The following is a 14,616-nucleotide window of genomic DNA, read 5'->3' as shown; positions in this document are numbered from 1 at the left end:
CCGCTTGCCGTTGCCCTGGTGACAGCAGCCAGCACCCGGCGGGACACGGCTGAGGGACGGGGCCTCGCCGGGGGCCGGGCCTGCCCGGGCCGGTCCCGCTCACCCGCCAGACCTTGCCGGGAAGGGGCGCTGGGATACTCGGTCGCGGCCGCCTGCTGGACCTGCACGAGAAATGGACTAATTAATCAAGATGTTCCTGAGCGTCACAGCCCGGCTGTACGGCAGGCGCCGAGGACTCTTCGCCATTCAGAGAGGGTGCTCTCTGTGCTGAAATACACTTGCGATCGATCCTTCTGGGCATTGGTTAAGCTTGTTAAACATCGGTAGATTTATATAGTGTAAGGAACTTTTAACGAAGAACTGTTGATTTTACATAATTGAGGACCTGGCGCCTCACCCCAGCAGGGGGGAAGGACCGAGAGACATCGGACTATGAATTCTTAGTGTAAAACAGTCTCTTCCCGGAATATATACTGATACCTGTATGCATACCGATACCTGTATTTACAAGTTAGTTTAGGGGGAAGGATAGCCAAAATACCAGGAATCCATATCTTAAATAGATTGATAAGGGGAGGGTTTTGTATGGAAACTGAGGCAGGCATCGGGTAGTCTGTAAACCCTGAGGTACCCAACCAATGGGGAGCAGGGGAGGGAAATTGCAGCCGGGATTTGGGGGCGATATAAGCAGGGGCTTTTTGCCCAGTTCTGTGTGCTTACCTTTAGGTAGAACACCTGGTGTTGCAATATTGTTATTGAAAAAAAATTGCTTTGCTGAGACATCCTACCTGATCCTATTATATTTGCAAAATAATTGTTTCCTACATATAGGGTGTAAAATGTTTGTCTTAGTACCTGGAACAAGCTTTGATGAGCAGACACGACATAGTGGTAATAATAGTTCCTGAGGGGTTTCTGTCCAGGTCATGGAGAGCACATGTAGAGGTTCACAGTGGAAACTTGCATAAACAGGGTGAAGAAACCACAGTGGCAGTTTGCTGGCAACTTTCAGAGGAGAGGCTGCACTGTGCAGGCACTTAGACCTTACTTCCCTTGATTACTCTCCAAGAATATCAGATCTTCTGTCAGTTGCCTGTCTTAGTTAAGATTAGTCAATTAAGGTAAACTTGTTCATTTATAACAGTAGTGTTGTAGTCAGAATGACTGTTGCTAAGATCACAAGAAATGCTCTATCAGATCTGATCAATCTTGATGAGACCCAAGGAGTTTCCTTGAAGGATGATGGTTCATGCACCAAGGAAGGGTAGGAAGAAGCAAAAGACAAGCAGAAACTAATCATTCTCCATCTATGTGTGCAAGGTGCAGAAGCTCAAGTACTGCTGAGGCTATGAGCATCATAAATTTCCCTGCAAATGATATGACTGAGCTTCATGTTACAAGATCATTGCATCTGGCTCAGTAACAAAAGTACTGGGCTATCAGTTCACAGGAGATCCACTCTCATTGACTCAGAATCACAAAGTAGAATTCGCTGCTGCCCAAAAAGCAGCAAAACACGCTGTACAGGAGAGTGTTTGGTCTGTTACCATACACACCTGCTCTAAATGTTGGGGATTCTTTTTTAATTCAGATGGAAAAGTGTCTGATTAAAAAACAGAAACAAAGCCAAACAAACAAAAAGCTGAAAGATGTATTTAAGGCCATTCAAAATAAGCCAAATGCTCAGGTAGTGATCAATGGAACAATGACAAGGCAGGGAGCCCAGCCAACTAATCCCTGTGAATCAACCACTACTTAAACCCCTCAACGACTGGATGAACGACTAAGCCATTTATCCCTGTTGCAAAGCCCGCTGAAGTGGATTCAAGGAAGGAAACCCTCAGTGGTATCCATGCAAATGAAGGGGAACTACTGCAATAAAGAAGCTTTAGGACTTACTGGGGTGTACTTCGAGGCTGCTGATATTATTGTCTCCCATAACACCCGCAGTAGGTTCTTAGAATGTACGTTTTGTGTTTGTTTTAAATGCATTACGAACTAGTTTTATCATATGCCCTTAGTCTGCCATGGAAAGATTTGCTGAAGAACAGTTTTCCATTCCCTTCATCCACTGCCTTCATTATTTTTGTAAATCTCAGTCACCCATCTAGTAACTAGATTCTGCTAATACTGCTCACCGAATGGTGAAATCCCAACATTTTCAGTGTCTCTTCATGAAGCACTATTGAGGCTCATGCTACAATTGGTGAGAATGGCTTACAGGGTCTGTCTGGAAACCTATGTGTAAATACAAGCTGGGATTCATTTCATAGGTGGCATCACTTGATGCCGACCTTCCCAGCTCTGGGCTTAGCCAGAAGAAACCCATTTTCATTCAAATTACGGGGGTTTTTTTGTTTGGTTGGTTTTTTTTGTGTGTTCTTCTTTTTTTGTTTGTTTGTTTTGTTAGTTTGTGCGGGTTTTTTGTTTTCCCGTTACAACCCTTTGAAGCAAAGGAGTTTTGCTGGAGAAACAGCATCTTACAGAGCAAGCCACGGAGCGATGGCGACACTCAGTGGCCTTGGTGGAAAAGTGCACCTTTTGAGTGCAACTTTTCTTGCAATTTATCAGGAAGACGGCGATAGCAAATGGACCTCATACACAGATAAGTAGACAGCACTGTTGAGCATGAAGATGAGTCTGCATACTGTGCCGTACAAATTCATATAGTACTAGCATATCCATGGACGTCTAGCCTGTGTATCAGCATTTGCCTTCTTTACCACACTCAATTTCTTGCTTCCCTCTGGAAGCAAGACCATCACCTCCAGGTACCACAGAAGGAAAACTTGTGGTGGAAAAACCTTGTGTGAAAACTCTTGTGGTGGGGAAGACTGGAATTTTCATGCACAATGTCAGGGAACAGGGTATCTTGTAATGTATTCAGCCTCAGCCATCAAGAACTAATGCTTAGATCTGAAATAACTAACTTACGCTTTTTCTATGGATAAACAACATTTAATCCAATTCCTTAATTGTATTCTTTAAACACGTGTTCATTAGAGCATAAGCAAAACAGCACTGGGTGCGTGGCGGATTTGCTCCACCCAACACGCACACCTTTTAACAATAAGAAGCGTGCTTAAATACAGTAAGGTATTACATATTCATAATAACCCCAGGAATGTCTATACGTATTCATAACCTTTCCTGCTTCTTATTAAAATGAGTCTCAGATAACCATTTACATAGTCTCCTCCCTGACTCTCCCCTGTTGCGCCTGCGCAGTGTCACTTGGTGATTTTGAGGAGGGGTCTTTGAGGGTCTTTGGATGAAGGCTCCTTCAGCTTCGTCACAGTGAACTTTTTACCTTTGGCTCATTATGATGAATTGGCTGGAACCCAAGCTGCCAAGTCGACCAAAACCAGACTGGCACCCCCCTTTTGCTGTAAATCTTGGCTATCTTGTCTCCTCAAGGTTACAACTGGTGCTGTAAAACTTCTTATCTCGCCATTCGATGAAGTCCTACTTTTTTCTTAGCACAATTGGTTACATACAGCTCTAAACTAGATATTAATTATGTGGCTTGAGGTGTTAGCTTGTTAGTAGGCCCTTATTATGTAGTTGCTTAACCCTTAAAATGTTAGTTCCCTCTATCAGTATAACTTCATAAACAAGTTTCATAACTTTTTACATAGAACTTAACCATCTTTTCCTTTTTCCAGGTTCAGAGCCCGTGCCTCATTTGGTTATATCTGTAAACATTAAACATCTTAGCATGAATCACAACTGCATTTCTCACAGATCTATAGCACAGAGGTGCAAGGGGAGCCAGAAGTCCGATTTACAGCCACCTCCATGCCTGGAATGTCTTCCTTCTCAGAGAAGAGGTTGACATCATTCCCAGTTTACTAGGACATATAATTGGGATAGGCCTATCTTGCAGTTTCTGCAAAGTACTTCTTACAGGCTGCCCAGATCTCTGCTTTTGGTATCCACACCTTCACGTATATGGACACCAGCCCATCTGCAGCCTCACCACACCACTAGATCTCAACTAGCACTAGATTCTGCTAGCCCTGGCCCCCCTGACCCATCACTATCTCCAGAAGGAAGCTGAACACATGATCATAGCAACCGCAGGATCTGATTTCTATTTTCTTCTGATTCTGAGCAAAAACTCATCTGAGTGTGTTAAGTCCTGCTCTGACCTTGCCAGCCCCGCATTTGATACAAGTCTTGATATACCACCACCTCTCCCATACCCCTGTCCTACACTTTATTTCCGGCATGACTGATCCTAGTGTGAATCTGCACTTCCTACCATTAGAAGGTTTCTCTAAGTCTGCAAGCTGAGAAAGCAGAGAGACTGCAACCACATCTCCTTATCTTTATTTCCTGTTCCTCAAAAAAACAGGTCAGTGCATGCAAAACCTCCTTTCTGCTCCCTGCAGCAGCTCGGAAGTTGGAATACATAAAGGGAACATCAGAATGCTTTATATGTGTGTGAGGAGCCAGCATGAGGGGTCAATTACCTGCCATACCCTGAAGGCACCCTTCTCCTCTCCACTGTCTTTAAGATGTTAATTGCATATGAAAGGAAAACCGGGTCAACAAGAGAAAGCTGATACATATCAGTCTACTTACAAATGTTACTGGCCCTGGCCATCAAGACGGTATCAACTATACTGCTTGTCAACATGAGAGACTCTGGGGAAAAGACCACTGTGTGGCAAACCGTACAACACAAGTAACAAGCTTTAGACTTTTCTCAGGAAGGAAGGCTCTTTGAATGTCAAAGGTAAGCCACATTCCAGGGCCTCTGCCCTTAAGCTGGAACAACCACATTCACAAAGGAAATTGGATTTCCATTTGCCTCCAGGCCATCTGGGCAATCAAAACCCATGTAACAGCTGTGGTGAGGTGATGGGAAGAAGTCTCCTGGATATCTGCTACTTGTACCCCAGCTTTGCTTATACATAGCAAAGGTTCCTTTCTTGGACTGGAAAACATTTCCTATGGATGTCATCAAGGACAGGGAGCACCTTTCTACTGTCAGCAGAGCTGAACAAGCTTCAGATTGCCCACCCAGCACAGGCTAGCCACTCCTATTCCCTGAAGTTTGCTCCAAGATACAAAGACATTACCGATTTCTAATGTACACTGCTGTTTTAAGGAAGCTTGCGACACAGCAGCTATTTTTCAGCCCTCTGGTTTGACAGCTTCCTCAGCCCCTCGTATATGCAGCTGAACAACATTGATCTGATTTGAAACAAAAACCTGGAAACATCTGTTTGTATTCACATTTCACATACTTCATTTCCTGTAAAACAGACCTTTGATGCATGTCCATTTAGAGGCAGGAGAGCCTGACTCATGGTCACACCGAGCACACTGAGTTACAGCATTCAGTTTTCATTTATAACCTCCCTATCTGAAGTTCAATCTGATTAGAGGACCTTCCTCATGAAGCTCATTCAGTCCAGCCCAAATACCCAGTGGAAGAAACTTGCCTAGAAGGCAAGTGGGAGATGGTGAGTACCACTTTGCTCCCTTGTTCTTTCCTGTCCATTGACAGAGCACCATCGAACAGTTCTCATTGACTCCCATGAATGTCTTGGGAAGGAACAATGCTAGGGGAATGCTCCATGGAGGCTCCTTCCAGTTCCTTCATCTTTTTGCTTGCTTGAACTCAGCCCTGTCCTCTTTTTTGTATCAGTTGTCCACAGAAACACTTAGTTCCTCATGCTTCTTAGCCACTGCTAGCAGAGTTTTATTTTCCTTTTTTCCTGTCCCTACTGGACAACCCCGAGACCAATGATGAGTAGGGAAAGAACTGACTCTGCCTACTGTATGGACAGATCACTCTGAATGTTCAGAAAAAAATAGATGTACAGTCCTCTTGCAAGCTGTGGGAATCAGGCAAAGGGATCCCTGAAACAACCCTTCACTTTATGTTCCTTTTCCCCCCTTTTTCTCTCCTACATACTTCCTCTTTAGAAGCATCATCTGCTCCCAAACACGCAGCCCACCTTGTTCAATTTTTCGCCATTGTTTCCAGTCTCGTTGACTATATAGCTTTACATCATATTTATGGCATGACTATCTGGTAACTTCTTCTGTGATAATTAGCTCTATAAAACCAGTACGCATTTTTCTTATCTGGTGTCCCACCTTTTTGTGTACTGCCTTGCTAATGGAGTGCACATCCTGATGAGCCATGTGCATACAATCTACTCTACTACTGTGTGTGTTGCATCCTCAGATTCCTCATATTATTATGTTTTTCTAGTAGTCTCACAGATAAGATTAGCCTTCTAGGTTAATGTCTTTACAGGATGGGACTGGGTATTGCCAGAGTTTAAACATGCACAGTGTTGAATGACCCATCCACAAGGCCTGAGCATGGGTAGCTGAAATGGGAAAACTGAACCCAGCTTTATGGGAGGCAGTCATGTGAGTCAAAGTCCAAGACAGGGAGATGAACAAAGAAAACAGGAAGGGCCATGCATTGCTATTATATGTGCATTTCTCCAAAAAGAAGAGGGGGAGAAAAGGAAAGTGTTACCCCAAATCACACCTGTAGAGACAGTCATTTCTGATTGTTTACAGAAAAAAAAAAAAGAGATGAGCACTGAGTAGTGGTACATGATATAAAAGATGATAGTAAAAACGGTGTAGTTAGGACTGAATTTAAATGTGGAATGCCTGGAAACACAAAGCAAACAAAAAAAGGGAGAGATGACAATGAAAAGGACACCAACTGCAGAAATGTACACTGTTTGTGAAAAATTTCCTTGCCCAAAGGGGACACGGAGAAATACAAAGTAAAAAATGGAGTAAGAAAAGACAAAAGCAGAATAGAAAACAAGAGGAAGAGTAAGTAAGGGTCTTGCACAGGTGGGAAAGTGGCATACATAACAGACAGGAGGGTGAGGTCAACCAGGTAAAGACAGATCTGCTGACCATTAAACTGAAGAGGAAAGAAGTACTGGAATGGACAGAATGCTTGGGCAGGCAGAAAATTTTGGAAGGGGCAGGGACCATTTGGGGAACAAAAGTTCTTGGGATAAACAGCGCTGGCAGCAGTTGAGGCAGGCCACGTGGGCAATGGGGACTGGGACTTGGGGTTACAGCGTGGGCAGTGGAAGAGCAGGACAGTGTGAAGGGGAAGCAAAGAACCAGGAATAATTTCTTCTCAGTTCTATGGAGGGGATCAAAAGGAATACCACTGGGCAGAGGAGAGAGTGTGACAGCAGCAGGGGGTGGGCTGTTGCCTTCATGGGAGTGTTTGTGTGTCTCAGAGCAGGAGACACCCTGAGAGAGAGAGGAACTTGGTGGCAGAGGGAAGGAGAAGATGAGGTATGAGAGAACAGGAGGGAAAGGGTTGAGGGAAGTTGGGGTGCAGGATGCTGGTGGAGGCTCAGACACTGAGACCAGGCAGAGGTCTTGGGGCAGCTTAGCATCCAGGGCTGTGAAAGGAGGAAACTAACCACCTTGGCAGGGATGGCTATAGGCTGGGTGAGGCAGGGTCTTGTCTTGCCCTTGGGTTCCGCAACACCTACAGCTCCATCCCAATGTCACCACACACCCATGAGGGCTCTATCTCTCTTCCTCATCCTACATCCCCACATGACCCACCTAACCCTAGTCCCCAATCTCTCCCTCTCCTCCTTTCTCCTCATTTCCCTCACTCTGCTGCAGGATCCCAACTTCCAAGAGTGAGAGAGAGAGAGAGAGATTTGTTCCTGTGTCAGGACTGATTAGTTTTAGTCAGGTAAGGGGAATTTCCACTGTTATGTTTTTGGTTGGTTGGTTGGTTGTTGTTGGTTTGGGTTGGGTTTGCTTTTTTTTTTTTTTTTAATTTTGGTTTGGTTGGTTTGTTTGTTTTTTCTGTTTGGTTGGTTCATATGGCACTGTTCAGAATACCTAAAAGTATTACCAAGAAAAGTCCCATTCTTTCTCAGTCTGTGATGCTGCTACATCCCTCTGTTCCTACTCTTCAGTTGTGACAGAAAGATGGTCCACAGGGCTGTGTAGTGAAATTTCTTGTTTTTTTTGCTTGGAGTTTGGTTGCAGACAGACTGTTGTGTTAACTCAGTTGAGAAGGTAGCTCAGAGATAAGATTTGGGGTGGAGAGGAATATTTATGCCAACATGGTGATCAAAAGCGAAGTATGTAACCATGACCTAGGTAATGTTTCTCTCTTTTTCAGACATTAAAATCTGTTCAGATTTCATGAACTGTCAAGTCATCGCCTTCTTTCTACATACTTTATTTCACTTCATCTTGAACTACTGTGTATCAAACCAGGTTTCACACAGAAACTTGGGACATGGATCAGAGATGCATACAACACAGCAGAGAAGAGCCAGAGCAATGAAGTTTTCCTTATGGAAACAGGAAACTCAGGTTATTGATTCCAGAGCCAGGGCATTCCAGTAGGAACTCTTCTTCGAGACATCTCCAGAAAGAAAGAGCAAGAAAAGGCAAAGTGCCTGATGAATTTTTAGGAAGAAATCTAAGGACTAACAAATCTGAGGGGATGAGCTGCAACATCTTTTTGTCATTGACATTTCCAGTTGCATTCATATTTGGGATGCTGCGAGGACTCTACAATGAAAGGAGTGCATGGAAATGGAATAAAGACAGATCCTTTTAACTCTGAATGGCATGCTCAAGCCTTGGTCTGCATTGAGATTATACCTGGGCTGGAAACTGTGCCCAGAACTAGTACAGTAGATCCTAATTCAACCTGCAGTCCAGGAAGGCTCTGCATCATCTAGGTGGGCTGCTTTGCTTGCTTACCACCAGTCCTCTGCTCTGTTTCATCTGTTCCTGCCTTGGAAGCCTTTTAACACTAACCTGAACTGCAAGGAAAAACATATTCTCTTGCTGTGCGGTCATCTGTAGGAAAAAAAAAAAAAAAGAGGGTGGTGAGCAACAGAACTGCATGGCAGGGTAATGCCAAACTACTTTCTCTTTAATGTAACCATCCTACTACCTTATTTTTTTACTCTTCAGATTGTTAGTAACAGAATCAATTTTACAAGATGTTCCCTTCTGGAACAGGTGCAAAACTGATTTATCCTTTGCATATTGTGTTTTACCTAATAAGGGATTTGAGTATATTCTTATCTTATCAACCTAGCATTTATCTTAGCCCAAATATGCCTAGAATGAGAAGAAATATACACAGTATCTCTGGAAATCAAGCTAGTCAGCAGTTATGTAATTATAGAGTAGTGCGCATGTGCAGTACCCAAAGGTGAAAAAGACAGAAGCGATGAAGACTGCTTACTTCATCCTGAAGACCCCCTGAAAGACCACCAGGGGACACTGCGCATGATCAAAGTAATTCCAAGGTGTTGCAATTGATGTTGCAATAAATGTTGAGTAACTATTACATATTCTAATAATCCTAAATGAATATATGAAGATGTATGTGAATGGACTGTATAAATACTGTGCAACTTAAACTGACTGCTGAAGCCAGCTTTGGGTGCGAACCCCTGGTTTCCCAGCACTGAAATAAAGCACCGCATCTAACTACGCCCGTGGTTATGTGTCCTGATTGCTAACATTTTTGGCGACCTCAGATGGGACCTCGCGAGCACTGAGGTGGATCGCGTCTCGATCCTGCTCCGGCTAGCACCGAGGTATTCTTGGGAAGCGCATCGGACGCGACTGACCCTCCGCTGCTCACGACGGACCTCTGACTGGTAAGAAGGTGCTTTATCTGTTGTTTTATCTGGATTATTGGGTACCCTTCTGGTCTGGTAGCCTGCTGGTCAGGCATCTGGTAGCCTGCCGGTCAGACGTGGCAAAAGCCACGCTCGGTTGGGCAGGGAGCTCCCGGGGTATTGCCTAGGCAGCCGTCCATTAGACAGAGGGAAACCTCTGCAGGTTCGGCATCTGGTTTGGTCTAGTTATTTATGCCGCAGGCTCGGCACCTGGGATCTGGTTATTTATGCGCACCTGGTCTGTTATTTCTGTTATTCAGGCTCACCACTTGGTCTGGTTATTTATGCTGTTCAGCACCTGGTTTATCGTTCTGGTAATTTGATCTGTATTCACTGTTGAAACTGGTCATTTTAAAGTTATCCGTGTGTTATCTTTCTGTATTAACCGTCAGTGTGTTACTCTTTTGTGCTGATGTGTGGTACAAAGATGTCACCATTAGATTGTTTGTTGAAACATTGGAAGGAGGCTGGATTTGGACAATCAATGAGCAAAAAGAAATTAATTGAATATTGTACTCGCTGGTGGCCTGAATATGACTTGCCTAATGAAGTACGTTGGCCACCGGAGGGTACTTTAGAACATGGAACTATTGTTGAATTAATGAGGTTTTGTCAAAGGGAAGGTAAATGGGATGAGGTACAGTATGTGGATCTCTTTTTCTATCTTGAACAAAAACAGGACTGGAGGAAGGAATGTGGGTTAATGTTAGTCCAGAGGAGCGGTACTAATGATAAATGTATGGGATGTACGGCAGAAAAGAAATGCATGACGTGTTTGGCTGTAGAGAACAGTAGCGATAACGCTTTAAAATTAGATCTGCCGTGTCTCGATGTTGCGCCTTCAGAAACTGAACCCTCTGCACCTAAACCCCTCAAACCCTCGGCACCTGTGCGTCTTACTGAAAGCGATGTCGATTCCAGTGGGGATGAGGGGGCAGCAGCTGGTGTAAAAGGAGTAACAACTACACCAATATCCCACAGGACTAGGAACAGAGAAAAGGAAGCCCAAAAGGGGGGTGGACCATCAAATGTAATAGCACCCCTAAGACAAGTGGTAGGAGTGGGGGGGGAGCCAGTTTATGTAAAAGTCCCGTTTTCACCAGGAGATTTAGTGATCTGGAAACAATCAGCTGGTCCTTACCGGGAAAACCCAGACAAGGTTGCAAGGGTAATTAAAATGATAATTAAAACGCAGAATCCTGGTTGGGATGATTTGCAGGTGATTCTTGACACATTAATGGATTCTACAGAAAAAGATATGGTTATATGGGTAGTAAGAGATAAAGTAAGGGAGGATATTTGGAATGAAACAGTGGGCGGTAATGTTGATGAAAATTTCCCAAAAGAGGATCCCCGGTGGGATTATAATACTGGAGGTGGTCAGCTTCGCCTACGGAGGTATCAGGACTGGTTATTAATCAGTGTTCAGACTGCTATGCCAAAACAAATGAATTGGTCAAAATTGTATAGCGTTAAGCAGGAAAAGAACGAATCCCCTTCAGCCTTTTTAGAAAGATTAAAGGAAACTGCAAAAAGATATACGGATTTAGATATTGAAACAGAACAAGCAAGGGTTCAGTTGGCTTTAATCTTTTTGGGGCAGTCTCAGGATGATATTCGAAAGAAATTACAGAAACTGGAGGGAGCGCAATTACAAGATCTGGATGTTATGTTAGAAACAGCCTGGAAAGTTTATAATAATAGAGAAAAGGAACAGTCGAGGCGTCATCAACAACACTTGTTGGCCCTGGTCCAAGGACAAGGCAGGGGAGTAGGAATGGGAGTCCGTGGTAGAGGAACTAGAGACAGCCGAGGGCGCGGTTTTCGGAATGTTCAGGGAACTCCTTTGAGGCCTGTTGTAAAGCTTGGTTTAAATCAATGTGCTTATTGTAGGGAGGAAGGACACTGGAAAAATGAATGCCCAAACTGGCCGGGTCCCGTGAGTCGGGTACCAAATGCAGTAGGAAATGCAGTACAAACTATGGTGTTGGGAGAGTATAGTAACAACAGCTGACTATATGGCAGCACGAAAACAGATGCCCAGAATAAGGAGCCCCTGGTGACAATACAAGTGGGGGACCAGGATGTGAGATTTTTAGTGGATACAGGGGCTACCTGTTCTGTGCTAAATTCTTTACAGGGAACAGTAAGTCATAAAACGACAATGATTGTTGGTGCCACAGGGAAGGAAGAAGTACGGCCATTCCTACAACCCTTAGATCTGTGTTTTGGAGAAAAGGAATTAACCCATGAGTTCTTATATGTTCCAGACTGTCCAGTTTCCCTTTTAGGATGGGATTTATTGACCAAATTGGATGCTGTAATAACATTCGAGGATGGAAACCTGGTAATGAAAATTCCAAAATCTAAGGTAGGACAAGTTCTGCTATTAAAAGAAAACCTTGTAGCGGAGGTACCACAAGCTGTGGAGGAGGCTGTGATCCCTACGGTATGGGAGACTGACATACCTGGGAAATCGAAAACAGCCCAGCCCGTTAAAGTAGAACTGAAGGAAGATACCAAGCCAGTACAGTTGAGGCAGTACCCACTGAAACTAGAAGCTAGGTTAGGAATAGTGCCTCTAATTGAAAAATTCTTGAGGTATGGAATTCTAGAGGAATGTGAATCAGAATATAATACTCCAATTTTTCCAGCAAGAAGCCTGATGGTAATTATTGATTAGTCCAAGATTTGCGGGCTGTAAACCAGATCACTAAGGACATTTATCCGGTAGTTGCAAATCTATATACCTTGTTAACATCTGTGAAAGAGAAATATAAATGGTTTACTGTACTTGATTTAAAAGATGCCTTCTTCTGCATACCCCTCGACCAGGAAAGCAAAAAGCTATTTGCTTTTGAATGGGAAAATCCACACAATGGAAGGAAAACTCAATTAACCTGGACACGCCTTCCGCAAGTATTCAAGAATAGCCCAACCATCTTTGGAAATCAGTTAGCCAAGGACCTCGAGGAATGGACTACGAAAGGTCATATCGTGATCCCTCGACAACGGTACCTGTTGCTACAATACGTGGATGACATTTTGATTGCAACTGAGACACGAGAACTCTGCATCCAGGTAACGATTGAAATATTGAACCAATTGGGAACGAATGGGTACAAAGTATCGAAAAATAAAGCTCAGATTGCATCCGAGACTGTGACCTATTTAGGATGCGAGCTCTCTCAAGGACAGCGAAAATTGAGTATAAACCATGTGCATGCTATTTGTGCTATCTCAGAACCACGAAACTTACATGAATTAAGATCTCTTTTAGGAATGACAGGATGGTGCAGGCTCTGGATCATGGACTATGGACTTATTGCCAAACCTTTATATGAGGCACAGAAGAATAACACCTTAGTGTGGGGAAAGCCACAACAAGAAGCTTTCCAAAAATTGAAACAAGCTTTGATGCAGGCACCTGCTTTGGGCCTGCTGGACTTGAGCAAAGATTTCCAGTTGTTTGTACATGAGCGACAGAGACTTGCCTTGGGAGTATTAACCCAACAACTGGGATCTTGGAAAAGACCTGTTGGCTATTTTTCTAAACAGCTAGATCAGGTAAGTGCTGGGTGGCTGGCGTGCTTACGGGCGGTAGCTGCTACAGTAGTACTGATCCAGGAAGTCCGAAGATTAACTATGGGAAAAAGGATAGAAGTGTTTGTATCCCATATGGTGACAACAGTATTGGAACAAAAGGGGGGGCATTGGCTTTCCCCAAGCAGAATGATGAAATACCAGGTAATTCTGACAGAACAAGATGATGTTGTTCTAAAAACTACTAACTTAATGAATCCTGCTGAGTTTTTGGGTGCAGGTACTGAAGAAGGAGAGCTGGAACATGATTGCGTGGAAGTCATCGAATATACCCACGCAAGTCACCCTGATTTGAAAGACGCTCTGCTGGCAGAAACTGACTGGGAACTTTTTACTGATGGCAGTAGCTTTGTGGAAAGTGGAATACGGTATGCAGGATATGCGATCACTACTGCCAAGACAGTAATTGAGGCTAAACCCTTACCGTCAAACACCTCAGCACAAAAAGCGGAGTTAATCGCCTTAACCAGGGCATTGGAACTCAGCGAAAACAAGAAAGTTAACATATGGACTGACTCAAAATATGCTTTCGGAGTTGTTCATGTGCATGGAGCCCTTTGGAAAGAACGGGGACTGCTCTCTTCACAAGGAACAAACATTAAGTACCAGGAGGAGATACTGAACCTGATCAATGCCATTCAAAAACCATCACAAGTTGCTGTAATGCACTGTAAAGCTCATCAAAGTGGAACATCAAAAATAATCGAGGGAAATCGGCTTGCTGATCAAACAGCTCGGTCAGTAGCACGGCAAGTGAGAATAATGGTGGGTCTTGTCTCCCAGAAGGTAAGAGCAATTGATTTATTACCTTCAGAACCACCTAAATATTCTACAGAAGATGAGAAATTGGCAAGTCTAGTAAAAGCCAGCAAGAATAATTCTGGGTGGTATGTAACCACCAATGGACAAGTTGTGGTACCAACCCCTATTATGAGAGGAATACTTCAGACGGAACACCAGAAGTGTCACTGGGGTGCAGAAGCATTGGTAGCTTATCTAAGAAAACAAATTATCTCGGTCCAGATGTTAACAATGGCAAAGTCTATTACAGCTAAGTGTGAAATTTGCTTGAAAAATAATCCTTTAGTAAAAAGAAAAATAGAAATCGGGAAAATTAAGACAGGCATACAACCTGGGGATTATTGGCAAATAGATTATGCGGAACTCCCCAGAACTCGAGGATTTAGGTATATACTAGTTGGGGTAGATACCTTTTCAGGATGGCCGGAAGCTTTCCCTTGTCGCACCAACCAGACAAAAGAAACTGTAAAATGGTTACTAAAGGAAATAATCCCTAGATTTGGGGTACCACTGGGGATATCATCCAATA

The 14,616-nt window shown here is 43.7% G+C and overlaps 1 pseudogene; it reads right to left on the bottom strand.

Moving 5' to 3' along the window:
• Positions 1-4: 4 nt before the first annotated feature.
• LOC136107420 (alpha-2-macroglobulin-like protein 1) overlaps positions 5-14,616 on the bottom strand; it is a 44,924-nt pseudogene continuing 30,312 nt past the window's right edge.

This window comes from Patagioenas fasciata, chromosome 1 (genome assembly GCF_037038585.1).
Source record: "Patagioenas fasciata isolate bPatFas1 chromosome 1, bPatFas1.hap1, whole genome shotgun sequence".
Taxonomy (NCBI): domain Eukaryota; kingdom Metazoa; phylum Chordata; class Aves; order Columbiformes; family Columbidae; genus Patagioenas; species Patagioenas fasciata.
Note: the sequence above shows the minus strand (reverse complement) of the source record. Positions and strands in the feature narration are given on the sequence as shown.